This window comes from Ranitomeya variabilis, chromosome 2 (assembly GCF_051348905.1).
Source record: "Ranitomeya variabilis isolate aRanVar5 chromosome 2, aRanVar5.hap1, whole genome shotgun sequence".
Classification (NCBI taxonomy): Eukaryota; Metazoa; Chordata; class Amphibia; order Anura; family Dendrobatidae; genus Ranitomeya; species Ranitomeya variabilis.
Window position 1 is genome coordinate 330,879,495 of NC_135233.1, and position 27,948 is coordinate 330,907,442.

Here is a 27,948-nt window from a genome sequence, read left to right on the forward strand (position 1 = left end):
CAGCAGTTTCCCATGAGTTTATAGTTCAATGTAAACCTATGGGAAACAAAAAACGCTGTGCACATGCTGCGGAAAAAACTGTGCGGAAACGCAGCGTTTCTGCAGCTGCGGGTCCACAGCAGTTTCCCATGAGTTTATAGTTCAATGTAAACCTATGGGAAACAAAAAACGCTGTGCACATGCTGCGGAAAAAACTGTGCGGAAACGCAGCGGTTTACATTCCGCAGCATGTCACTTCTTTCTGCGGATTCCGCAGCGGTTTTACAACTGCTCCAATAGAAAACCGCAGTTGTAAAACCGCAGTGAAATCCGCAGAAAAACCACATTGAATCCGTGATAAGTCCGCAGCGGTTTTGCACTGCGGATTTATCAAATCCGCTGCGGAAAAATCCGCAGAGGACCAGAATACGTGTGCATAGCCATACCCTAACCCTAGTTCTAATCCTAGTTCTAACCCTAGTGGGAAAAATATATATATCTTTATTTTATTGTTGTCCCTACCTATGGGGGTGATAAAGGGGGGGGTTCATTTACTATTTTTTTTTATTTTGATCACTGTGATAGGTTTTATCACAGTGATCAAAATGTACATGGAACGAATCTGCCGGCCGGCAGATTCGGCGGGCGCACTGCGCATGCGCCCGCCATTTTGGAAGATGGCGGCGCCCATGGAGGAGACGGACGGACACCGGGAGGCTCGGTAAGTATGAGGGGGGGGGAAGCATGGGGGGTTGATCAGAGCACAGGGGGGTGGATCGGAGCACGGAGGGAGCGGACAGGAGGACGGAGGGGAGCGGACCACAGAACGGAGGACTGGGGAGGAGATCGGTGGCGGTGGGGGGGCAGATCAGGGTTTCCAGCCATGGCCGATGATATTGCAGCATCAGCCATGGCTGGATTGTAATATTTCACCACTTTTCATAGGTGAAATATTACAAATTGCTCTGATTGGCTGTTGCACTTTCAACAGCCAATTAGAGCGCTCGTAGCCACGTGGGGGCAAAGCCACCCCCCCGGGCTAAAGTACCACTCCCCCTGTCCCCGCAGATCGGGTGAAATTGGAGTTAACCCTTTCACCTGATCTGCAGGGACGCGATCATTCTGTGACACAGCATATGCGTCACAGGTCGGATTGGCACCGACTTTCATGACGCATACGCTGTGTCACAGGTCGGGAAGGAGTTAAAGGAGTCTGTGTCATTATATCAAATAAAGGACGTTATTCTGGGTGTCTGTTTTTATACAATATCACTATGGGGTTACTAATGGATAAGTCTTGTAGACGCCTCTCCATTACCAACCTGTGGGCTTGATGTCACCTGACAATACAAAGGTGACATCAACACAAATATGAACCTCACTTGCCACCGCTACAGGGCAAGTGGGAAGAGCGTGGCTAAGTGCCAAATTTGGCACAATCTTATAAATGCACCTTTTCTAGAGCAGCTGAAAGCTGGTTTTTAGTCTGGGAGGGGCCAATATCTGTGTGCCCGCAGTTGTCTGCCTAGCCTTTGCTGGCTAGATTTTATAGGGGGACCGTATGTCAATTTCTTTCTGGGGTACCCCTGTAAACTAGCTAGTAAAGGCTAAACCGCCTGATATTAATAGCCTGGGAACCTTTATGGCTATTGGCTCCTTCGCAGAATATTAACATCAGCCCTCTACCATCCGCTTTCACTCTGCTGGTTATTAAAATTACGCGGGAGCCCGCACAATTTTTTTTCCGTTAAAATTAACAGTTGCTGTCTGGTTACAGCCTATGTACATTCCTTCTGTTAATGCTCCTACATAGGCTGGTGACAATGTGCGTGCTTGTGTTTACTTATCGTCTTAGCAATGAGGGTGTTGGGCTAGGTGTTGATGACAGCTGATGACATCAAGCCCTAATCCCATTACCCTGATGCCACACTGCATGAGCATGAAAAAGGTGGTGTTGAACCAAGAAATGACATCACAAAACTTTAAAAAAATATATCTTTAGCTTAAAAAGCATTCATTGCTGTACAAAATGCATATAAAAACGCACATTTTTTCTGCAGCGTTTTTCCTGCCAAGAGATACAGAAACTTTGCACAAATTTCTGCAAGCAAATACTCAATGTGCGCACATAGCCTTATATACAGACTGGTAGTTTGTGCATTAATCTTAAAGGGGTTGTCCGGTTCAAATCGATAAGTCTCCAGTCACTACTATGTATAACTCATACATACCCTCTGGGCCGGGCTCAGAAACTGGCGAATTCTCACAGTGCATAGTGTACGTGCTGGGGGGGATTCATAATTCGGTGACGGCAGACTCATCAGTTTGGACCAGACAACCCCATCTACACTTCTTCTTCAATAGATGAGTGGAAGCTATAGGTGTCTTTACCACTTTCACCGGCAAAAGGGAGTGTATGCTTCCAGCTGGGTCAAGTTGGGCTTATTTACAAAAGTTTTGGGCCACTTTTATTAACAAGTTGTGGTGAGCAACTTGATCGCAGATTCACATCCACTCTGAGAACCAATAAAAAAAATGGTAAAAAGAAAATTAAAAAATATTTAAAGGGCCACTGTCACCCCCCCCCCTCCAGCCGTTATAAACTAAAAGAGCCACCTTGTGCAGCAGTAATGCTGCATTCTAACAAGGTGGCTCTTTTAGTTTTTGGTTCAAGTATTCCCAAAATAAAGCGTTTTGAAACTTAGCCAAAATACCTGTCTTTAGACAGGGAGGCGGGTCCTCACTCCCCAGCTTGAACCGCTACTCTGCTGTCACTCCAATCTTCAGTCGCTTTCGGCGCCGCCCCCTCAGCGCTGTTTACGTTTCAAAACCGGCGCCTGCGCTGTGTACTACTGTGCTGCGCAGGCGCAGTAAGCTCTGGCCGTCTGACGTCCCAGCCAGGCTTGCAGACTGCGCCTGCGCGGGCAGTGCGGCCACCCACCTTTGGAATCCCAGCCCCGCACTGTGTGTTATGCATTATGCAGAGTGCGGGGCTGGGATTCCAAAGGTGGGTGGCCGCACTGCCCGCACAGGCGCAGTCTGCAAGCCTGGCTGGGATGTCAGACGGCCAGAGCTTACTGCGCCTGCACAGCACAGTAGTACACAGCGCAGGCGCCGGTTTTGAAGCGTAAACAGCGCTGAGGGGGCGGCGACGAAAGCCCATGAAGATTGGAGTGACGGCAGAGTAGCGGTTCAAGCTGGGGAGTGAGGACCCGCCTCCCTGGCTAAAGACCGGTATTTTGGCTAAGTTTCAAAACGCTTTATTTTGGGAATACTTGAACCAAAAACTAAAAGAGTCACCTTGTTAGAATGCAGCATTACTGCTGCACAAGGTGGCTCTTTTAGTTTATAACGGCTGGGGGGGGGGGTGACAGTGTCCCTTTAAACATAAAATATATAAAACATCATATCACTGCTATTCCTCCAGAATATAAAGAAAATAAATTTAAAAAATGTTTATTCCCCTCTACATAAATCGGTATTGTCAGCTATTGCTTGTAAATACAAACACCTATGCAGTTTGCGAACATTTGTAGCTGTTCTTTTTTTCGCTCGGTGGTCGAACACGGGCTCTTTTCTTTTGTACTTGTATACACCTCTGTGGCCACATTCACACTTTCAGTATTTTACATCAGTATTTGTAAGCCAAAACCAGGAGTGAGTGGTGCAGAAGTGGTGCATATGTTTCTATTATACTTTTCCTCTAATTGTTCCACTTCTGGTTTTGGCTGATAAATACTGATGTAAAATACTGACCAAATACTGAATGTGGCCAATTTCCCAATCTCCTGACCACCTCCGAGTAGATAGTGGTGGTCGGTTTCCTAGGCAACAAGCTGTAAACAAAAGTCAAATGTGTTTCTAACTCGAAACACATCAAATATTACTACAAAATAGCTTATTTCAATCACCTCGACAGCATCCATCTTTGAAGATGGCGTTAACCCTTTCACGTATCTTGTGTGATTGGCCAAACTACTGCGAACGCTAAAAAAAGATGGTCTCATAAAAACGGATTACCCTACGTTCACATTTGCGGTCTGCGCCGCAGCGTCGGGCGCCGCAGCGTCACCGCATGCGTCATGCGCCCCTATATTTAACATGGGGGTGCATGGACATGCGTCGCACTTGCGTTTTGCGCCGCATGCGTCCCTGCGGCGCCCGCGTCTGGGCGCAGAGGACGCAAGTTGCATTTTTGCTGCGTCCAAAATCAATCAAAAAAAGGACACATGCGGCGCAAAACGCAGCGTTGTGCATGCGTTTTGCTGCGTTTTTGTTTGCGTTGTGCGTTGCGGCGCCGACGCTGCGGCGCACAACGCAAATGTGAACGTAGCCTTAAAACAGATGAAAATAGAGTATGGGTCGGACTGGGTGACGATAAACGGAGGCTGATAAAAAAAATAATAATTACTACTCAATGGACTGAAAAACAGTTTATGAAAAAAAGTTTAATTTTTGGAAGGAGAACAAACACAAAAAGTGTGAGCCCCAGGCCGGCATCCAGCGGAGCCCGGGGTACAGGTCGTGCTCTCCCCCTCCTCCTCCACGGGTGTTTCCCATTAGCCTGTCCTGCACCGCTGCGGTGCCTCCGCTCCTGCCCGGCTCAGCGCTCACCGTCCCCGGGCCCGCCGCTTTGTTATGGCTCTGCTGTAGTAATAATAACAAAAAGCAAAACAACGCCTATAAGCGCCGCGGCTGTGTGCGGACACAGACTCCTAGCGCGCCTGCGTCATCACACAAACCCCGCCCACGCAGCCTAACCACGCCCCCTCAGTGAGGTCGCTATGGCACCACGCTCCTATTCGCCTCCCTCCCGCCCCCTTTTGGCCGCAGCCCCGCCCCCGGCGCCGCCCTCCGCTGTTCGTCCCTCAGTCTTTCTTTCTGTATTTTTTCCTCCTCAGCGCTCTCTACCCACAATCCCTCGCGAAAACCCTACAATGAAATTTAAGAAGTTTTTTAGGTTTCGGCGCCATTTTCGATTGGACTGAGGTAAGGAGGGATTTTTTTTTTCCCAGGGAATAACTCGCCGGAGCGGTTTGCGTCTTCCCGTGTAGTTTCCCTTCCTCGGCAGCCGCCTTCTACGCTCCGAAAAATCGGGAAAAAATTCAGGAAAAATTCCCGTGGTGTCCGGTGTGTAGTGGCGGCCTCCCCGGCTCCGCCCGGCACTGAGCTGGGAGAGGGAGCGACCGTTACCCGGGGAGCAGCCCCGCCGGCCGCGCAGTACGGGCGCCCGGGCGTCACACCCGCTGACGGGCGGAGCGGTGTCGGGCGCGGCGCCCACTTTTAGCTCACTTTACGGCACTTGTCATTTCTGCAGGGTTTTTTTTTTTTAATTATTCTATTATTTTTATTTTTGTCTATTTTTAACTCTTTGAAAAAATAAATAAAATAAATTCAGTTTTTATTGAAAGTTTTTTTTTTTTCCCTCTTGATTTCCTGTTGTGTTTCGCCCCAGTGCGGAGATCTGCTCTGTCCTCCGGCTGTTGTTTTCTACAGAGGTTAAGAAGAGTCATCTGGTGGGGGCAAGAAGGGAGGAGGGGATCAATACATGATGGGGGGCGATCACTGGGAGGACTGGGCCTAGGGGGCTGGGGTGGGGGCCTTGTATTAGGCCAGCATTATAAGGGGGCTGCTGTCACCCCCCCTGCGTGTGGTGGGTGGGGGTCTGGAGGGCGCTGCCTGCGATGGAGGGTCAGACAAAGGCTCCGCGGCTCCTTTATTTCTGCCTCTGTCATTTCATTGCTCTGATAAACAAACTATTCTGTATATTATGCAGGATTTCTCATGGGTGACAGTGGCGCAGGTTATTTTATATCATATCGGTGATTTAGGGCCGCTGGGATTTTTTATTTTTTAATCTTAGTGGACAAGTGATCATGTGTTCTCTGATCAGTTATAGTCTCAGCAAATGGTGCAATAAATTATTTACATGAAGTTTCACATTTTGAATTCTGTCTTTGCCTTGACTTTTTTTTTTGTAGAGAGGTCGGGAAAAAAATAATACACCATGTGTGTGTTTTGTATCTACATTATAAGAAGTGTCACATTCTAAATTCTGGCTTGATGCCTTTTATTTATTTTTTGGTAGAAGGATCGAAAAAACCAAAATACATGGACTCGGTGTTCATCTAACGGTGTGTGTAGTGTTGCTATCCACTACTGGCCACACTTTTTCTTTAGAAGTACTGCACTTTATCTGGATATTTGTGTACATTGTTACTGTTGTTTCTAGATGAGTATTTATACTGCTTGGTAACAATGTTTTTTTTTTTTCTTTACTACAAAATTGCATTATTTAGGTACCGTATTTTGCTTGCTGTGACTGGCACTAGGGCCATGAAATGGAAGAAAGTATGTATATATAGTGTCTATATATAGTATATATTATTCTATTATACACGTGTATAATGATGTCATTCACACCAGGCAAGAAAAAAAATTAATTGTATACAATGATTTTTTTTTGTTTGTTTCTTGCTTACTGTGAATTTTTACACTAAGCTCCACTCCCCCCTCTACCCCCCAAAAATACAAAAATAAATGTGTATGTATGTATTTTTTTCTTTTGCTGGGTGGGTGTGAATGACAAAGTTAGTCATTTTGCTTATCTATATGTAAATGAATGTGTATATATCTTTTTTTGCTTGGTGTGACTGACAAAATGTATATCTGTAGATATATATAATATATATATATTTTTTTTGCTTTAGGCCAAGTGACTACGTTGCACCTGGCTATATGTATTCAGGTTCTATGTAACTATTCTAGTAAACGTGTAATAAACTGGTCACACTAGGGAGCAAACTACTACAAATACAGGCCGCAGTTTTTGTGTCTATACTCCATAGGATACGGTTAAGACCTGCCGATTCTTTGTGCCCTGTGCAGGACAGCACTAGAAGGCAGGAGTTTCTACTGCAGCGTACTAGATCCCTGTTTTCTTTTAGAGTGAAGGGTGAGCTCGGGCAGGTCTTACACCAGCACTAATATTACAGCTGCTCTGCTGTGCAGATGAAACCAATTTAGTTCTGTTACCTTCGTCCTGCACTGTCCCTCAGCAAGACAAGAAAACACCTCCATTGGTCTGAGGAATGACATGTCTGCAATTACAAGCCAGTCTCTGTCTAAAAGTTAACTCCTTGTACAGTGCTATATAATAGTATCTTAAAATTTTAAAATTGTACTTTTGTATTAAAATGTCATGTAGAGTCTTTTTTGCTTTTCTATGTAAAGTATTCCACAAATGATGAAGAATAAGAGCTGAATGATCCATGCAAAAATGTAGATAGATCAGAAATGTCACAAATGCCTTAGAAAGGTAAAAAGATGCCGTGTACTCGCTGTGGAGATTAGTGGTTTGTGGGTAACATATGGAGGTTTATCATCATGACTGTATAAAGCAGGGCTGTGGAGTTGTTAAGCCAAACTTCCGGCTCCTCAATTTCCCTGACTACGACTCCCGACTCCACAGCCCTGCCTCGCTACTGAGTACATAAAGTGCATCACAGAGTCATCACAACTAAAAGCCCAGATTCTTAGATCAGGACATTTCATAATTTTTCCAAATACTTGTGAAAACAATGACAGCACATACTGCATTGAACTACTGAACCCAATTTATGATATATTTTAGGAGTCTGAGTCTGTCCATTTTATACCGACTCCACAGCCCAGGTAAAAAGACCAATATTCATTTAATGTGGGGAAGGAGGCACACAAGGGTTAATATTAACCCATGCAGTGAACATAAAATTTGACATGACGTCTATATGACTTACTAGTCATAGAAACAATTGTTTGCCAATGGTTTTGTGGTTGGTGTTTGATGTAACAAAATATATAATTACAAAATATGGAAAAAATGTCCTTTATTGTCTAGATGTCTCTTTTTATATTATTAACTCAGTTGAAATTGTGAGAATTGTGTATGTTGATTGTTGTTACAGCCTCAGACTAACCGCACTTTACAAATGTTGTTGCAGAGCTGGAGTTGGAGCTGATGTCAGTGTGACGTCCTTATTACAGTAAGTCTGTTCATTTCTCAACCTTTTTCTGTTTCAGATGCTGTGTAACTCTTACACAAACTCATCCACGTGTAAATAGAGATATAAGTACATTATACATTATCCCATGGTGTAATGAGACTGGAATAAATATTACATCGCCAAAGCTGAATTGTAAGTATTAAAAAAAATAAAATCCTTGGCATATTGACTGGAGGCGATGAGACATATTTGATCATTTTGCAAATATTGATCTATTTTGTAGGTGTAAGCAGAAATGCACATCTTAATCAGGTTATCTACCACGGATTTATTTTAATGGTGTAAAATGGGGGGAAAAAAGTGTGATTCCTACTACTCTGCTGCTACTCCAACCCAAGCATTGCCTTGCTTCACGTTCAGTTGGAAACATGCATGTGACCACTGCAGCCAATCACTGGTTGCAACAGTCACATGACCACACAACCAGAGCAGATCATCACATAGAAGCTTATTATAGATCTATGCTTGGCTCACATTGAGGGAAGGGGACAGGAGGTGCAGATGACTAAATGTGGCCAAGGGAATTTATTTGAGATGAGAAATTAATATACCGTATATACTCGAGTATAAGCTGACCCGAGTATAAGCCGACCCCCCTAATTTTGCCACAAAAAACTGGGAAAACTTAATGACTCGAGTATAAGCTTAGGGTGGAAAATGCAGCAGCTACCTGTAAATTTCAAAAATAAAAATAGGTACCAATAAAAGTAAAATTAATTGAGACATCAGTAGGTTAAGTGATTTGAATATCCATATTGAATCAGGAGCCCCATATAATGCTCCATACAGTTCATGATGGGCCCCATAAGATGCTCCATACAGTTCATGATGGGCCCCATAAGATGCTCCATATTAAAATATGCCCCATATAATGCTGCACAAAGGTTAATAATGGCCCCATAAGATGCTCCATAGACACATTTGCCCCATACAATACTGCATAAAGGTTAATAAGGGCCCCATAAGATGCTCCATAGAGACATTTGCCTAATATAATGCTGCACAAATGTTGATTATGGCCCCATAAGATGCTCCATAGAGATATTTGCCCCATAAGATGCTCCATAAAGATATTTGCCCCATATAGTGCTGCACAAATGTTGAAAATGGCCCCATAAGATGCTCCATAGAGATATTTTCCCCATATAGTGCTGCACAAATGTTGAAAATGGCCCCATAAGATGCGCCATAGAGATATTTGCCCCATATAGTGCTGCACAAACGTTGATTATGGCCCCATAAGAGGCTCCAGAGATATTTGCCCCCATATAATTCTGCACAAACGTTGATTATGGCCCCGTAAGATGCTCCATAGAGATATTTGCCCCATATAATGCTTCACAAACGTTGATTATGACTCCATAAGATGCTCCATACATACATTTGCCCCATATAATGCTGCACAAATGCTGATTATGGCCCCATAAGATGCTCCATAGAGATATTTGCTCTATATAGTGCTGGCCAAATGCTGATTATAGCCCCATAAGATGCTCCATAGAGATATTTGTCCCATATGCTGTTGCTGCGATAAAAAAAATCACATACTCGTCACTCAGGCCCCCGGCACTTCCAATACTCATCGGTCCTCGTTCCGGCGCCGCTGTGTCTTCCGCGTCCTCTGCACTGACGTTAAGGCAGAGGGCGCGGACTAACCACGTCATCGCGCCTTCTGACCTGAGCATCACTGCAGAGGACGTAAAGACGGAGCGGCGCCCAGAGCGAGGAAAGGTGAATATCGCGCAGGGCTCCCCTCCCCATTATACTCATCTGATCCCGTCACGGTCCCTGCATCTCCAGTCTCTGGGCTCTGACAGCTTCTTCCAGCGTTGAGCGGTCACCGTTACCGTTCATTACAGTAATGAATATGCGGCTCCACCCCTATGGGAGTGGAGTCTGGTCCATATTCATTACTGTAATGAGCGGTACCATGTGACCGCTCAACGCTAGAATAAGCTGTGAGCGCCCAGAGACCGGAGATGCAGGGACCTCGCCAGGAGCAGGTGAGTATGTCACAGCCGCCGACCCCCCCCTGGGACAATGACTCGAGTATAAGTCGAGAGCGGCACTTTCAGCCTAAAAAAATGGGCTAAAAATCTCAGCTTATACTCGAGTATATACGGTAACAGAAAAGTATAATTTTTTTTCATAGAGAACATGAGCTCAATTATACCACAGGAGTATTCACATTTTCTTTGCTAGCATTTACACAGTGTGGTTAAAAAATGCAGTTTTTTTATGTGATTTTTGTAACCTCTCTAGCATAGGTTTGATGCTAATTTACGTCATATATTTTTCCCATTGACTTCAATGAGTGGGAAAAAATACTGCATTTACAAGTAGTCCCACTTAGGGAATGTCTATTAGAAAATGCCCTTTATTCACTTTTTTTAAGCATTGTGTTGTGCAGTTTCCCTGTTATTCCTCTGGGAAGAGCACAAATAAATTGACAACTGGGTGTCATTATTACCCTTGCCAATATGGAGTGTACGTTCACTGTCTGAGACTGCTCAGCACTGACAGTGACTGGACAGTGTTAGGGTAGGGTCACACAACTGTATTTTCTCTCTTCTGAGAAAATCAGTCCGATTATGCTTATCTCACTCTGATCAAACTGGTGCAATTAGAATGTGATCCAATTTTCTTAGCTGAGTAGTAGATGGGAACAAAAAATTCTCCATTTTCTTCATTCTGTCAGTCTGATGTCACCCAATTTTTTTTTTTTTCCACGCACTCATTGACTTGCATGGCTGAGAGCGATCCAAATATCAGATGCAAATCGTGCATGCTGCAACTTTTTTTTTTTTTCCTCGGACAGACTGTCTTGTTCACGGTCACATATCACATAGAAGAATAACATTGGTCTGATTTTTTTTGTGTGTGTGTCCGATCGCACTTGGACCAAAAATATGGTCATCTGCATGAGCCCTTATCCTACTGATAAGTTTCTGTACTCAATTTGTGTATACTTTCCCTGCGAATAATAACCGGAGCTACACAATTTGGAGTTCTAAGAAAAGCGACTCAGCAATATTTACTTAGTTAGGATAGCTGACAGGTTCCTATTAGGAATATTCTCCTCTCCCCTTAATTTTTTGCACAGTCCTGATTATTACAAATAAAACCTATTCCATTTGTTAATGGAATAATCTTTGTTTATTCTTTTACACCCTTCTGTTGTACTCCCAGTGTACACTCTTCTCCATGGCAGTGGGTGGTACAGTGCCTTCCCGCTATGTGACAAATAAGAGCCATTGTAATGCACATCCCTGCTCGGCTGATGTGTGCACTGCTGGTGATGCTGGGAATAGTATTACTTGCAAATACCTATCACATAGCAAATATGTCTCACTACTTTTATGGAGGAGTGGAGAAAGTGGCCTGGCCAGGAGCTACTGCACAAACTCTTCCAAGGTGTGCAGAAACAGGACAGCACATGCACAAAGGTCCACAACTGCAGTACTGTAGAGAGAATCGTAACCTAGGGGAAATTGTAAATGGATAAAGAAAGGGACCTGAAAATTGTAACTCCAGAATTACTGATAATAGAGAAATTATAGTATTTGCAAATCGGCTTCATTTTGTATTAGTGACAGATTTAATGTTTATCTTTGAGGTGAGATGATTCCTTTAATAATGGAAGCACTAAAATTATGATCTACTGTTTCATTCAACTCCATATGATGTCAGTATGCTTAAACTGTACAAACTCCTTTGCAACTGGGAAGTGTTCAGCCCTTTACAGCGTTTCTCCACCGATTTCTAATGTATACTCACTAAACCTAATGATATCAACTTTGCTGCCACTCCTTCCATATCTGCCTCATTCTCTCTATGCCCAAAATTGTCTCTGCTTAGGTATGGGGATCCCTGTGTTAGGACTGAAACAAGCCGCCTCTGTCTTTCTATTTGTTTGGGATAGACCCGCACCAATGATGATGGGTATCAATTTGCAGGACCTGGACCAGCAGCTACGTCTGTGATCTGTGGCAATCAGATGGGAGTCATGAAAACCGCCTCCTACCTGGCGTCATCCCCTTAAGCCAACCTGACACTGTTATTGTGCAGTGTGACGCATATGTGACTCACACCAGGCCAGCTAGTAAAAAGGAGAGCAGCGGGTGCTGGCAAGTAGTAGGCGGTTCGTTGGGCTCCAGGCAAAGGCCACAAAAAACTAACTTGACATCTTGACTGGGTCATGCTAATCGATTCACACAATCCCTAGTAATGGGGCCTTGTGCACCCAGGGGCATACTTTAAAAATTTGTCGGGGGACTAGGCGTTTTGGATGAGTAGTCCAAGATAGGTCGCCTGCTCCCCAATACTGACAGGTCTCTCTATTTATATAAGGAGAGATCTTAGAGACCAGACCTGCTTGGGACCTGCCTCAGTCTAGTCATCCCTGCCACATAGTCTTCAGTTTTCTAAGTTTGTTTTCCCTGAAACGCTCCAAGGTATCATAGTGAAACATACAAGGCTGTATTAACACAGCCGGGTCCTGACTTATGCTGCTTGAGGTGCAGGCTGTATAAATCTGTCATCTTCTTCTTTAAAGGGAACCTGTCACCCCAAAAATCGAAGATGAGCTGCGGCCACCTGTATCAGGGGCTTATCTACAGCATTCTGTAATGCTGTAGATAAGCACCCGATGAATCCTGAAAGATGAGAAAAAGAGGTTAGATTATACTCACCCAGGGGCGTTCCAGCTGCGGTCAAGTCCGATGGGTGTCGCAGTCCGGTCCGGGGCCTCCTACGATGACGTCCTCTTCTCGTCTTCTTGCAGCGGCTTTGGCGCAGGTGTACTTTGTCTGCCCTGTTGAGGGCAGAGCAAAGTACTGCAGTGCGCAGGCGCTGGACCTCTCTGACCTTTCCCGGCACCTGCGCACTGCAGTACTTTGCTCTGCCCTTAACAGGACAGACAAAGTACGCCTGCGGCATAAAGACAAGAAGAGGACGTCATCGTAAGAAGACAGGAGGCCCCGGACCACGACGCCCATCGGATTGGACCGCAGCGGGACCGCCCCTGGGTGAGTATAATCTAACCTCTTTTTCTTATCTTTCAGATTACATCGGGGGGCTTATCTACAGCATTACAGAATGCTGTAGATAAGCCCCTGATGCCGGTGGCCGCAGCTCATCTTTGATTTTTGGGGTGACAGGTTCCCTTTAAGGGTGTATTCACAAATTCAATTTTTGCAACAAAATAAAGAGCTCTTGTACTTTTAAAAGACCACAGTGAACCCCTCTTATCTTATTTTTATTTCTTTTAAATCCACCATTCCAGAGATATGGACTTTTTTTAGAGCTTTGTTTTATTCTCTTTATAGGGGGCGTGGTCCACAGGGAAAATATGCAGAGCAGCTTAAAAACACATCCTCAGAACCCTGGGAGCCACACCCCCTTAATAAAGATATAAAGTTGCATTTAATTTTAAAAAAAAAGTCAATTTCTCTGGAAACTATGCTGGAAATAAAAGAAAAAAAATAGAATATTCAGTGAAATTGCAGTAATAAAATAAGAGCAAAAACTGATCATTTACCCTGTTCAGTGGAATAGAGGGATCAGAAATCTGATTATTCTGCTATCTTGGAATTAATGTTGAAATACAGTATATTATGCTTGTACTGTAGTAATGAAGCCTTTCTTTATTATAGATCATTTACACTTTTTTTTTTTTTGCTAACACATGTTAAAGATTGTTTTTAATGCTCTGCTTGCAGTGGATAGGTGTTTCATGCCCCTCTAGTATTTCTTTGTTCTCTTATTGCTTTGATCTAGTTCAGTTAGTTTTACAGGTTTTTCTTTATTTTCTTTTTTTCCGAAATAAAACTAGGTGTTTCTGAAGAAGAATAAAAGATTTTTTTTCTTTAAATGTGATTAATGGGCTATGTCATTGTTATCATAAGAGTTGAAAAAAACAAAACTGAGCAAGTATCGAAGTGGCCATTTCAGACCATTGTACGGATAGTTTTATTGAAATCTGTGAATCTTTATGGGGCACACCAGAAATTTGCATCATGATCACAAGTGAACATGTGTTTGTTTGCTTCTCAGCTCAGTGATCAGACCAGTTATTGCTCTATGTGGAGAAAACATGGGAATGATCACTGTACTGGGTGACCAAATACAAAGGATTACAACCAGGATAATCGTGTCTAATCAGAACAAATCAAGCCAGACATGTCACTCAAAGCAAGGATCATCGAGCTACGACTTGCGTAGTTTGCTCTCTTCATATGATGTGTCCAATCACTGGATAAGGACATCATGGTTGGAAGAATAGAAGGAACAAGACGAAGAGGAAGACAAATCAACCCTATGGCTTGATACTAGCAAGATAATGATGAAGACCCTGGTGGACCTATCTAGGCTTGTGCAAGATCGATCTTCCTACAGATTGTTAATCCATCAAGTCACCATGGCTCAAGATCGAGTCAGAGAAGATTTATGATGATCTCGCTACGGTGAGACCAAGAGGGTCTCTGTTCTAATCCTGATGTTTCCTGCAAAATATCAACATGTTGAACCGCGAACCCATAAAGATATACATTCTTCCAGATTTATTTAGTTTACTGTGGAAGAGAGAAAAATAATGCATCTAAAATGCATCCAAACTTTTCTTCCAAAATTCCGGCGATATTTCTCAAATTATATTTTGCTTGTAGCTCCTGCAAACAACTGCTGAATATTTTTAAAATCTTTGCTGGAAGTCACAATATTTTGGTAGTATATTAGTATTTATGTAAATTGTTTAAATATAATGGGAATAGATGCAGTTGTGTTGTAATGATGGAAAACCCATTGTTACCGCCACCTAATGCCTACCAGAGAAGGAGAGCTAAACAGATTGCAGATGTTAGATGTAGTTGAGTTGACTTGAAAGGTCTCAAAACAGCCTAGAGTTCCAAGCTGTGTTCTCCTCACTGTTCTTTCTGTTTTCAGATATTTTCTGCAGTGGCAAGTACATTGTCATCACTAAACCGAAACCTAATGGATCTATTTTATAAGTCAGTGGGATCCATTTGGAAATTTAATCTGCGTCATGGCTTCTTTATAAAGTTTTTCCCCTTCTCCCATGACAGCACCTCCTGAGAGATGGGATCTGCCCATCAAGGTCAGGAAACCTACTTGAATATAAGGACAATACACTCGGCTTCCCCATCAGTTTTGATTCCTGTCCTTGAGGGAACCTTAATCGAAGATGCGGGCCTTGCTGGTGGCTGTCGGGATACTTTACTGCAGCACCGGTTGGTCTGAAAGGGCCACCGCCAATCTGAGAGATTTGGCAGGTATGCGGACGCTTATGGAAACCTCTTTTTTTAAATGTTTTCGGCTGTCCTATTGTCCCAAGCCTGCACATGCACAGGACGCACTGGATTGGCTCCCTGTGATGAGCGCGCTGGAGACATCTGGCCAGGAAGTAGATGGGGAAAACTTCCGGGAGGGGTCTGGAGGATGTCCAGGATTTGTGGCTGGTTCCCCATTTAAGCGGAGGTCAACCGCCAGAGAGTGGGTTTGCTTTTGCTTTCTTTCCCTTGGTAAGTTGGATGAGCAGCAGCAGTGTCAAGGAAGATGCGGCAGCCGTACAAGTGTCCGTAAAGTGTCTGTAAAAATAGCCAGAAAAACAGGGCAGGTCTTGAGTCCACTGCCTCCAGGGGAGAAAAATCATGCATGATTATGCAGCCTCCAATTTCAATACCCTAGACTGAGTGCCAGAGAGAGTGGTGCGTGATCCACATGAAAGTTCACCATGTTAGATAGGTCCCTTCTGTGTTTATTATTTTTTTTTTTTTTACTAGGAAAGGCCTAAGAAGTGTAGTGCCAAGCTCAAAAGTCAAGTGTGTGCACTGTGCAGGATACGTTACCAAGTTCATACCAGAAGAAACTCTGCCCAGATTGCATACAGAAAACTATTTTTGAAGAATCCCCCAACCTCGCCATGGACTTAAAAATCCATGATTATGGTAGAATCCGTCACCACGTTTGACCTATCTAAACTATTAACCCCTTTCTGCCATCGGACGTACTATCCCGTCCATGTGACCTGGGACTTAATTCCCATGGACGGGATAGTACGTGATATGCGATCAGCCGTGCTCACAGGGGGATCGCGGCTGGGTGTCAGCTGATTATCACAGTTGACATCCGGCACCATGTGCCAGGAGTAGTGTTGAGCGATACCGTCCGATACTTGAAAGTATCGGTATCGGAAAGTATCGGCCGATACCGGCAAAGTATCGGATCCGATACCGATACCCGATACCAATACAAGTCAATGGGACTCAAGTATCGGACGGTATTCCTGATGGTTCCCAGGGTCTGAAGGAGAGGAAACTCTCCTTCAGGCCCTGGGAACCATATTAATGTGTAAAAGAAAGAATTAAAATAAAAAATATTGCTATACTCACCTCTCCGAGGGAACCGGCAGCGTTGTTTGCTTAAAATTCGCGCTTTTCTTTCCTTACGTGAAGTCCCGGCTTTGTGATTGGTTGCGTCGCAGTCACATGGGCGACGCAACCAATCACAGCAAGCCGTGACGTAATTTCAGGTCCTTAAGGATTTTAAAATTACGTCCCGGCTTTGTGATTGGTTGCGTCGCAGTCACATGGGCGACGCAACCAATCACAGCAAGCCGTGACGTAATTTCAGGCCCTTAAGGATTTTAAAATTACGTCCCGGCTTTGTGATTGGTTGCGTCGCAGTCACATGGGCGACGCAACCAATCACAAGCCGTGACGTCACGGGAGGCTGGACACGCGCGCATTTTAAAATGCGCGCTTGTCCAGCCTCCCGTGACGTCCCGGCTTGTGATTGGTTGACCGCGACGCAACCAATCACAAGCCGGGACGTCACGGGAGGCTGGACAAGCGCGCATTTTAAAATGCGCGCGTGTCCAGCCTCCCGGCTTGTGATTGGTTGACCGCGACGCAACCAATCACAAGCCGGGACGTCACGGGAGGCTGGACAAGCGCGCATTTTAAAATGCGCGCGTGTCCAGCCTCCCGTGACGTCACGGCTTGTGATTGGTTGCGTCGCCCATGTGACTGCGACGCAACCAATCACAAAGCCGGGACGTAATTTTAAAATCCTTAAGGGCCTGAAATTACGTCACGGCTTGCTGTGATTGGTTGCGTCGCCCATGTGACTGCGACGCAACCAATCACAAAGCCGGGACGTAATTTTAAAATCCTTAAGGACCTGAAATTACGTCACGGCTTGCTGTGATTGGTTGCGTCGCCCATGTGACTGCGACGCAACCAATCACAAGCCGGGACTTCACGTAAAGGAAAGAAAAGCGCGAATTTTAAACAAAGAACGCTGCCGCTTCCCTCGGTAAGGTGCAGGCTGCGTCGGAGAGGTGAGTATAGCAATATTTTTTATTTTAATTCTCTCTTTTACACATTTTTACATTAATGTTGTTTCGATACCGATACCCGATACCACAAAAGTATCGGATCTCGGTATCGGAATTCCGATACCCGCAAGTATCGGCCGATACCCGATACTTGCGTTATCGGAATGCTCAACACTAGCCAGGAGCAGTCACGGACCGCTTCCGGCACATTAACCCCTGGAACACTGCAATCAAACATGATCACAGCGTTCCGGCGACATAGGGAAGCATCGCCCAGGGAGGGGGCTCCCTGCATGCTTCCCTGAGACCCTCAGTACAACGCGATGTGATCGCGTTGTTCCGAGGTTCTCCTCCCTGCAGGCCCCGGATCCAAGATGGTCCCGGGGGTCCTGCAGGGAGGTGGCTTGCGAGCTCCTGCTCTGCCTGTCAGATCGCTGATCTGACACAGTGCTCTGCATCTATATAGTGATGTACCACCCTGGGACAATGTAAAAAAGTAAAAAAATAAAAAAAATTGCACTGTGTAAAATTATTTTAAAAAGAATTCCTAAATAAAGAAAAATAAATATTATTTCAATAAATACATGTCTTTATGTAAATAAAAAAAAAAAGTACACATTTAGAATCGCCCTAACGACTTGACCTATAAAACTGTCCCACTATTTAACCCCTTCAGTGAACAACCGTAAAAAAAAAAAAAAAAGCAAGGCAAAAAACAATGCTTTATCATACCGTCGAACAAAAAGTGGAATAACACGTGATAAAAAAGACGGATATAAATAAACATGGTACCGCTAAAAACGTCATCTTGTCCTGCAAAAAGGGCCACCATACAGCATCATCAGCAAAAAAAAGTTATAGCCCTCAGAATAAAGCGATGCAAAAACAATTATTTTTTTATATAAAATTGTTTTATTGTATAAGAGCGCCAAAACATAAAATATGATATAAATGAGGTATAGCTGTAATCATGCTAACCTGAAGAATAAAACTGCTTTATCAATTTTACCACACTAGGAACGGTATAAACGCCCCATACAAAAGAAATTCATGAATTGCTGGTTCTTGTTCATTCTGCCTAACAAATCGGAATAAAAAGCGATTAAAAAATGTCATGCACCCAAAAATGGTATGAATAAAAATGTCAACTCGTCCCGCAAAAAACAAGACCTTGCATGACTCTGTGGACCAAAATATGGAAAAATTATAGCTCTTAAAATGTGGTGATGCAAAAACAGTTTTGCAATAAAAAGCATCTTTTAGTGTGTGACAGCTGCCAAACATAAAAACCGATGTAAAACCCGCTATAAATAGTAAATCAAACCCCCCTTTATGACCGCCTCAGGGAAAAATGATAAAATAAAAAAATGTATTTATTTCCATTTTCCCATTGGGGTTGGGGCTAAAGTTAGGGTTGGGGTTAGGGTTTGGATTATTTATGGTTGAGTTAGGGGTGTGTCAGGGTTAGGGGTGTGCTTAGGGTTATGGTTAGGGTTGGGATTAGGGTTAGGGGTGTGTTCAGGTTAGGGGTGTGGTTAGGGCTGGGATTAGGGATAGGGGTGTGCTGGGGTTAGGGTTGGAGTAAGAATTGGGGGGTTTCCACTGTTTAGGCACACCAGGTGCTCTGCAAACGCAACATGATGCCCACAGACCATTCCATCAAAGTCTGCATTCCAAAACGCAACTTCTTCCCTTCCGAGCCCTGACGTGCGCCCAAACAGTGGTTTACCCCCACATATGGGGTATCAGCGTACTTAGGACAAATTGGACAACAACTTTTGGGGTCCAATTTCTCCTGTTACCCTTGGGAAAATAAAAATTTGGGGGCTAAAAAATCATTTTTGTGGGAAAAAAATGATTTTTTATTTTCACGGCTCTGCGTTATAAACTTTAGTGAAACATTTGGGGGTTCAAAGTTCTCACAACACATCTAGATAAGTTCCTTGGGGGGGTCTAGTTTCCAATATGGGGTCATTTATGGTGGGTTTCTACTGTTTAGGTACATCAGGGGCTCTGCAAATGCAACGTGACGCCCACAGACTATTCCATCAAAGTCTGCATTCCAAACGGTGCTCCTTCCCTTCCGAGGTCTGCCATGCACCCAAACGGTGGTTTCCCGCCCACATATGGGGTATCAGTGTACTCAAGACAAATTGCACAACAACCTTTGGAGTCCAATTTCTCTGGATACCCTTGGGAAAATAAAAAATTGGGGGCGACAAGATCATTTTTGTGGGGAAATTTTATTTTATTTTTTTTCATACTCACGGCTGTATATTATAAACTGAAACAATTGGGGCTCAAAGTGCACACAACACATCTAGATACGTTCCTTAGGTGGTCTAGTTTCCAAAATGGTGTCACTTGTGGGGGTTTGCACGGTTTAGGCACATCAGGAGCGCTCCAAACGCAACATGGCGTCCTATCTCAATTCCAGCCAATTCTTCGTTGAAAAAGTCAAATGGTGCTCCTTCCCTTCCGAGCTCTGCCATGCGCCCAAACAGTGGTTTACCCCCACATATGGTGTATCTGCGTACTCGGTACAAAACTGCACAACAGCTTTTGGGGTCCAATTTCTCCTGTTACCCTTGAGAAAATAAAACAAATTGGATCTGAAGTAATTTTTTGGTGAAAAAAAAAAAAGAAGCTAAATGTTGTTTTTTTTTTTTTTTTTTAAACATTTCAAAACTTCCTGTGAAGCACCTGAAGGGTTAAAAAACTTCTTAAATGTGGTTTTGAGCACCTTGAGGTGTGCAGTTTTTAGAATGGTGTCACTTTTGGGTATTTTCTATCATATAGACCCCTCAAAGTAAATTCAAATGTGATGTGGTCCCTAAAAAAATTAAAAAAAAATGGTGTTGTAAAAATGAGAAATTGCTGGTCAACTTTTAACCCTTATAACTCCTTAACAAAAAAAACATTCTGGTTCCAAAATTGTGCTGATGTAAAGTAGACATGTGGAAAATGTTACTTAAGTATTTTGTGTGACATATCTCTGTGATTTAAGGGCATGAAAATTCAAAGTTGGAACTTTTTGAAATTTTCGCCAAATTTCCGTTTTTTCCACAAATAAGCTCAAGTAATATCGAGGAAATTTTACCACTATCGTGAAGTACAATTTGTCATGAGAAAACAATGTCAGAATCACCGGGATCCATGGAAGCGTTCCACAGTTATAACCTCATAAAGGGACCGTGGTCAGAATTGTAAAAATTGGCCCGGTCATTAACATGCAAACCACCCTTGGGGGGTTAAGGGGTTAATAAGGGCATAATGTTTATAGACTGCTGAAAACAGTCTTACCTGTGTGTCTCATAACAGATGTATTGTTGCTGAGAAATCCTCTTATCGCTTTATATAAATTACCTCTTCCAGGCTCTGAGGAGGATGTTGCCTGGAAGATAACTCGGCCCCCAGAACTTACATAAAAGGGAGTTACCAGCGTGATGTGTAATGGCCGCTCTCTGCTCTCACTGCAGAGCTGTGTGTGATTATACCTGACACATCTGCAGGTTCCTCTCAGCTTCCAGCTCATAGGCAGACAGGGTTGCAATATTGTTACAATACAGTAGAGCTGAGAGAAGCAAAAAAATGTGGTTGCAAGAAGACAAATTTCATTTACCTTCTGTGTTGGTTACTTGTCTCAATGGTAACTCTCCTTCATGTAAAATAAGCTCTGGGTGCAGAATTATCTTCCAGGCATCATCCTCCCCAGAGCCTGGAAGAGGTCATTTATGTATCCAGGGGATCTGAAGCAAACCAGGGAGTTCTCGGCAGGGGCGTTAAAGCCAGCTGTTTCTGCAACGTATATGGCCAGAACAATGATAATTTGGTTGCAGCAACTAGGAGATCAAATGAAATATAATGTCCGTAAAGATAAGATTCTGGCTCATCTCCCGTTAATGCAAGGAGCAGCTGCCTTTCTTGCAGAGGCCTCAGTGGACTCAGTGAGTCCTTTCTATAGCTACCCGTAGAGCACTATGGCTCAATAGCTGGCCAGGAGATGTGGAATCTAAGACCGACCTATCATCTGTCCCATGCGATGGGGAATTTCTCTTTGGTCAAGCTCTGGATGATATCTTGGACAAGGCGGGGGATAAAAAGAATTTCCCAGCATGTCTATTCCAGAGTATAGCAGGTCCTTTCAGAAAACAATAATTCTGTACTTGGATGATTTTTTAGTAGTGGGCAGTTCAATAGAACACTGCAATTGTCAACTGGTAAGGGTCAGGGCCATCCTGGGAAAGCTGGGTTGGCTTCTAAACCTAAAAATGTCAAAACTGCAGCCACTGAGAGTTAAATCTATTTTACGTCGTCTTTTGGACTCGGTAAACCAGACCTGTCTAGTGCCGGACGAAAATATGGTAAAGATGTATTGGCTTTAGTCTCAGAAGCAGTAAGCAAGCCTACCATGACTCTCAGACGGGCGATCTCACTACTAGGGACAGTGACGTCATGTCTTCCATCAGTCCATTGGGCTCAGTTACATTCCAGACAACTGGAGCAAGTCATACTGAGCTGTGTAAAAAAAAAAAACCTTAGAGGCTGTTTAGAGGGGAAGATTAGTGATGAGCGAACGTGTTCATATAAAGTCTTATCTGACTTCGCTTGGGTGTTATCCAAGCATTTGGGAGAGCTCATATATTATGTTCAAGTCCCTGCCGGCTGCATGATTTGCAGCTGTTAGACAGCCTGAACACATGTCGGGATTGCCTTTTTTGTTAGTCAGCCTCCTCACATGAGGATTCCCTAACAGCCGCAAATCATGCAGCCGCAGGGACTCAAACATAATATACGAGCATGAACATAAGAGCACGCCCAGATGCTCTGATATGTTATCCGAGCACGTTCGCTCATCATAAGGGAAGAGAAAACTCTAGTGACTTTCGATTCCCTAACTGGGTGGCTGAAAGTAGGGAATCTGTTGGTAGGTGTTCCGTGGGTGTATTAGATCGAAGATGTAATAACTACTGACGCAAGCTCAAATGGATGGGGAGCGCCTCTGGTCAAGAAGCGAAAAGAGATATTCAGCGAACATGAAAGAGATGGTGGCAGTAAAATATGCAATAGAAAAATTTTGTATTTTGTACTTTTGTTTTGGGGCATCATGTTTACCTCCTGTCAGACAATTGAACAGCAGTAGCCTACATCAACCATCAAGGGGGCACGAGATCCCGCTCTGATCGTAGTTGCAAAAATGATTTTTCAGATTGCAGAACAACATATTTTGATACTAACAGCATTGCATCTAAAGGGGAAGGATAACAGAGAATATTTTCTAAGTTGGAACCAGCTAAGACAAGGCGCATAGGTGCTAAACCAGAGAATAGTCCAAAAGATTAAATATCTGGGGCCAGCCAAGTATAGTCCTATTTGCAAGCAGACAAAACAGGAAGGTGAATAGATGTTGCCCTCTAGATCCAAACGAGAAACCCGACGCAGTAGTTGCTTTGCAGATTCCCTGGTACTTTGACCTGGCCTGTGCTTATCTTCTGGTGAGGAATTCAGCAGTGTTGAGGCCATTCTGACCCCAAAGACACTGGTTTTCACGGATAAGAATGATGTCCATATCAGATCCATGTATTCTGCCAGAAATCCCGGATATCGTCAGTCACTGTCCAGTTTTCCATCCACAAGAGACAGACCTTCATTTAATGGCCTAGAATTTGAGAGGACACTATTAACTCAGAGAGGCTTTTCCACGAATTTGGAAGCTATTTTGCTTAAAAGCAGAAAACTTGTGACAACTAAAATATATGGTAGAACCTGGGCAAGGTTCTTGTCTAGTTATGGGGAAAATATGGGTAATAAAATGCCAATTAATGTCATATTAGAATTCCTCCAGAAAGGTTTGGAACTGGGCATAGCCATTTAAATTGCAGGTTTCTGCCCAAGGAGCACTGTACAACTATAACCTGGCAGCCGATAGATGGATTGTTAGGTTTATCAGAGCTTATGATAGATCCATGCCAATCCCTAGCCAAGAATACGACTTCCCTGAGATTGGAATCACAATCCACCCGCGGCTATTAACCCATTAAATGCTGCTGTCAAACTCTGACAGGGTCATTTAACAAGTGCTTCTGGAAATCCGCCCATCGGTGATCCCCGTCACGTGATCGCTGGTCAGCGATGGGTTGGCATGACAACCAGAGGTCTCCTGGAGACCTCTATGGTTGTCACTGCCGGCTTGCTGTGGTCGGTGCTCATAGCAAGTAAGTAATTCAGCTACATATAGGCGATCTGATCATCACCTATATGTAGCTGAGCCGATTGGGTTATGGCAGCTTCTAGTCTCCTATGGAGACTATTGAAGCATGCCAAAAGTAAAAGAAAAATGTTTTTAAAAATATAAAAGTTGAAATCTCCCCCAACCCCCCCCCCCCCTTCGCCCCATTCAACATAGAACAATTTAAAAATCAAACACACATATTTGGTATCGCCGCTTTCAGAATCGCCCGATCAATTTAAAAAAAGGAATAACCTGATTTCTAAACGGCGTAGCGAGAAAAAAAGTAAAAACGCCAGAATAACATTTTTTTTTGGTCGCCGTGACATTGCATTAAAATGCAATCACGGGCGATCAAAAGATCGTATCTACACCAAAATGGTATAATTAAAAACGTCAGCTCGGCACGCAAAAAATAAGCCCTCATCCAACCCGAGATCATGAAAAATGGAGACCCTATGGGTATCGGAAAATGGAACAATTTATTTATTTATTTTTTTAAACCAGTTTGGAAATTTTTGTTTCACCACTTAAATAAAAAAGACCCTAGACATGTTTGATGTCTATGAACTCGTAATGACCTGGAGAATCATAATGGCAGGTCAGTTTTAGCATTTAGTGAACCTTGTAAAAAAGCCAAACAAAAAACAAGTATGGGATTGCACTTTTTTTGCAGTTTCACCGCACTTGGAATTTTTTTCCCTTTTTCTAGAACACTGCATGGTAAAACCAATGGTGTCGTTCAAAAGTACAACTCGTCCTGCAATAAACAAGCCCTCACACGGCCATATTGACAAAAAAATAAAAAAGTCATGGCTCTGGGAAGAAGGGGAGCAAAAAATGAAAATGCAAAACCAAAAATACCTCTGGTCATTGAGAGGTTAATAATGAAAGCTATACATGTTTTTTTTTTCTGTATTTAGTCTTCCAATATGTTTGGAACAACCTCCCTGTCAACTTACTTCAAAAACGTTGTGCAAGTTTATCTACCAAAGCAGGGTCACACCAAATGTTGATTTGATTTACATTTCTGTTTTATAATGGATAATGATTATCACTGCAGCCTTGCAGCACTGGAGTCCTGGGTTCAAACCCCACCAAGGACAATATCTGCAAGGAGTTTGTATGTTCTCCCTGTGCTTGTGTGGGTTTCCTCTGGGTTCTCCGGTTTCCTCCCACATTCCAAAGACATACTTATGGGGCTCACAATCTAAATTCCCTATCGGGGACAGTGATGATAATGTGTGCAAACTGTAAAGCGTTGTGGAATATGTTAGCGCTATACAAAAATAAAGATTATTATTATTACTTTGTAGCATTTTTTCCACAGCTATATATACTATAGATTTTTTTTCTGTTGGTCACCTATGTTTCAAGCATTATTCGTCTTTTAGAAAATGAAAATTTTGAAAACTCTCCTTAGACGTCTGTAGATTTTTCCACCTGGTCTGATTCATTGCTTGATCATTTTGGCAAGCAAACATTATAGTTCCGAAAATCAATTTGGATTCTTTTGGGTAGTGCCAGTCAGCAAGAACTTTAGTGATACCTAGCTTTCTAATTAGGATCCTGATTTTTGTAAAAAAGGGTATGCATAGATAATTTTGCTTTTACACTGCTAATCAAGACAAAGGTGTGTGTATATGTGTATGTTATATATAAATTAGTGAATGTGAAACACGCTATTGTCTTTTTATTCATACTGTTATTGATCTTGTTTTGCAGGGTGATGGTGCAGTGGGAGATCAGTTGCTGGGACAAGACTTCTCTGGGCTGAGGTAGCAGCACATCATGGTTTGTAGAAACAAGGAGATACAGACCATTCTGAGCTGCCTCTTCATGTCAGAGATGACCCACCCTTCAAATCTCAGTTTATGGAATAACAAACCAATCTCGGGTCTTTGTGTGTTGTGATTTGGTGCATAAAAGCTGTTTTTTTTTTTAAAGATGATTACAATTGAAGTTAAGTCTTAAAGGGGTTGTCCAGTAAAGAAAAAACTGTAAAATTGGTCAGAATAATGCATTTTTGCCATGTTCATCTCCTGTTACCGTTACCTGCTTCGTGTTGCAACAATGACATCCCTTTATATGGGTCAGTCATTCGCTACAGGTCCCTGTGTCAGGATGTCAGTGTTTGAAAGCGACTGGCAGAGGATTGGTGAGATAAGTATGCCTTAGGGCTGGAGGCTTTGCCTAAAAGTATATATATATTTTTTCTTTTTAATTTTGTAAATTTATATCCTACACTGCATGACTTCGTATGGATTTATCATGTGAATTTCCTAGTGGGTTTCTCTTGATGTTTTTCATAACTCCTCCAATATGTGTCAACACACCCTATGAACGATTTTACCTAAGAGCTAGGTTCACACTAATTAGTCTGGTTTTTCGACTTATTTATGGGAACAGAAAAAAAACTCCTGCAATAGAAGGCTAAACACCTGGACACACATGTCACCAGATGGACCCCATTGAATATAAAAGGGTTGATTTAGTTGTCTGTCACGTAAACAGAAAACAGGAGATGACATAGCTATGTCATCTGAGGAAGAAGTCTTTGGACTTCGAAACGCATTGAGAATCTGAATAAACCATCAAGTTTTATCTTTTACCTGCCTGGATGTTTAATTGAACAGTAGCGCAGAGGATATCCACAAAATGTTCCCCAGTTTATACGTGATGGGTCACTAGTCTGACCCGTGGATCTGCAGCAATTGTTGACCTACATGCCTTTTGACAAGATACATCAGGTGAGTGCAAACTGATCGCGTGTCTTGATATCTCCCTCGGATAAGGGTACCGTCACACAGTGCCATTTTCATCGCTACGACGGCACGATTTGTGACGTTGCAGCGTCGTATAAGTATCGCTCCAGCGTCGTATACTGCGGTCACACGTTGCAATACACGGCGCTGGAGCGATAATTTCATGACGTATTTGCGATGTAGAAGCCATTGGTTACTGTGCGCACATCGTATACAACCTGTGTCACACAATGCAATCATGCCGCCACAGCGGGACACTAGACGACGAAAGAAAGTTTCAAACGATCTGCTACGACGTACGATTCTCAGCGGGGATCCGGATCGCAGTAGCGTGTCATACACAGCGATATCGTAAATGCATCGCTGGAACGTCACGAATCGTGCCGTTGTAGCGATCAAAATTGCACTGTGTGACGGTACCCTTAGACCCTGTTTGTGATTTATTTTATCCTACAGTGTTTGTACTATATGGAGAGGAGGGGAAAAGATTGGAGCGATCAGAGAAAGTTACACATGTGAAGGGGGTTAACTTCTTGTTCTGCACAGGGAAGAACACATAACCTGGATGTAGAAGGGGAAGTACAGGTTATCCTCCTTGCAACATGCAAATAAAAAATAATTCTCTCGCTTTTTTAAAAGCATAAATTTTTTTGACTGTCGCATTAAAATCAATTGACAATGCAGAGATACATTTCCTGAACAAGACAAAATGACGTTCCAACATTCTTTATTACATGGTATTAAAATCTAATATGATAAAACTGCGAACAATCCAGGGTCAAAATGTATTTGACTACATGTTTTGACCTTGGATTGTTTGCAACTTTATCATCTTGAATTCTATTACCATTTAATAAAGGAAAAAAAAATATATATATATATATATATATATATATATATATATATATATATATATATATATATATATATATATATATATATATATATATATATATATTTTTTATACAGTATCCCTTTAATTTTCTTTAACAATTGTTCTGTTGACACCATTCTTCATTATTTGAGAAACTTTTTTTCATACAATTATTGATCAGCCAAAGAGGTACCTGACAGGCGATAAATGCCACTTGCCCCACAGGCAGCTGCTATCAAACGCTGATTGCATGATTTCAGTCAGATATAATGAACTCTGTAACGCTGCTGCATTTACGAGAAAAAAAACGTTTTAAAAGCTGGCAGGGACCGAGCCACACAGGAGACTAGTTGACGCTCCTTCCTGCTCGCTGCCGGGTGTCTCCGTGCGTGCGCTAGTAGGAAGAGACCTATCCAGTGGAGTGGACGAGGAGAAGCTGCCACGGATCTGCCTGTCAGACTAGTCTCGTGCCTCTGTCCACAGCAGCTTTTAAACGATGTCTTTCTTTGAACCACTGCATCCTTTCACAGTAAAACAAACACGACTGAAATCATACAGGCAGCATGCACCAGCTGTAAGATTCCCTTTAAAGGGGATCTGTCACCCCATTTTAGGCCTATAAGCTAAGGCCACCGCCATCAGGGGCTTATCTACAGCATTCTGTAATGTTGTAGATAAGCCCCCGATGTAACCTGAAAGAT

The 27,948-nt window shown here is 43.0% G+C and overlaps 1 long non-coding RNA gene across 1 annotated transcript; it reads left to right on the top strand.

The window, feature by feature from the left end:
- The first annotated feature begins 4,769 nt into the window (after nucleotides 1-4,769).
- LOC143809387 (uncharacterized) lies at nucleotides 4,770-26,397 on the top strand. Its single transcript, XR_013222258.1, has 4 exons — nucleotides 4,770-4,968; nucleotides 6,279-6,330; nucleotides 8,041-8,156; nucleotides 25,334-26,397. It is a non-coding gene; the product is annotated as an uncharacterized LOC143809387 (long non-coding RNA).
- Nucleotides 26,398-27,948: the final 1,551 nt, after the last annotated feature.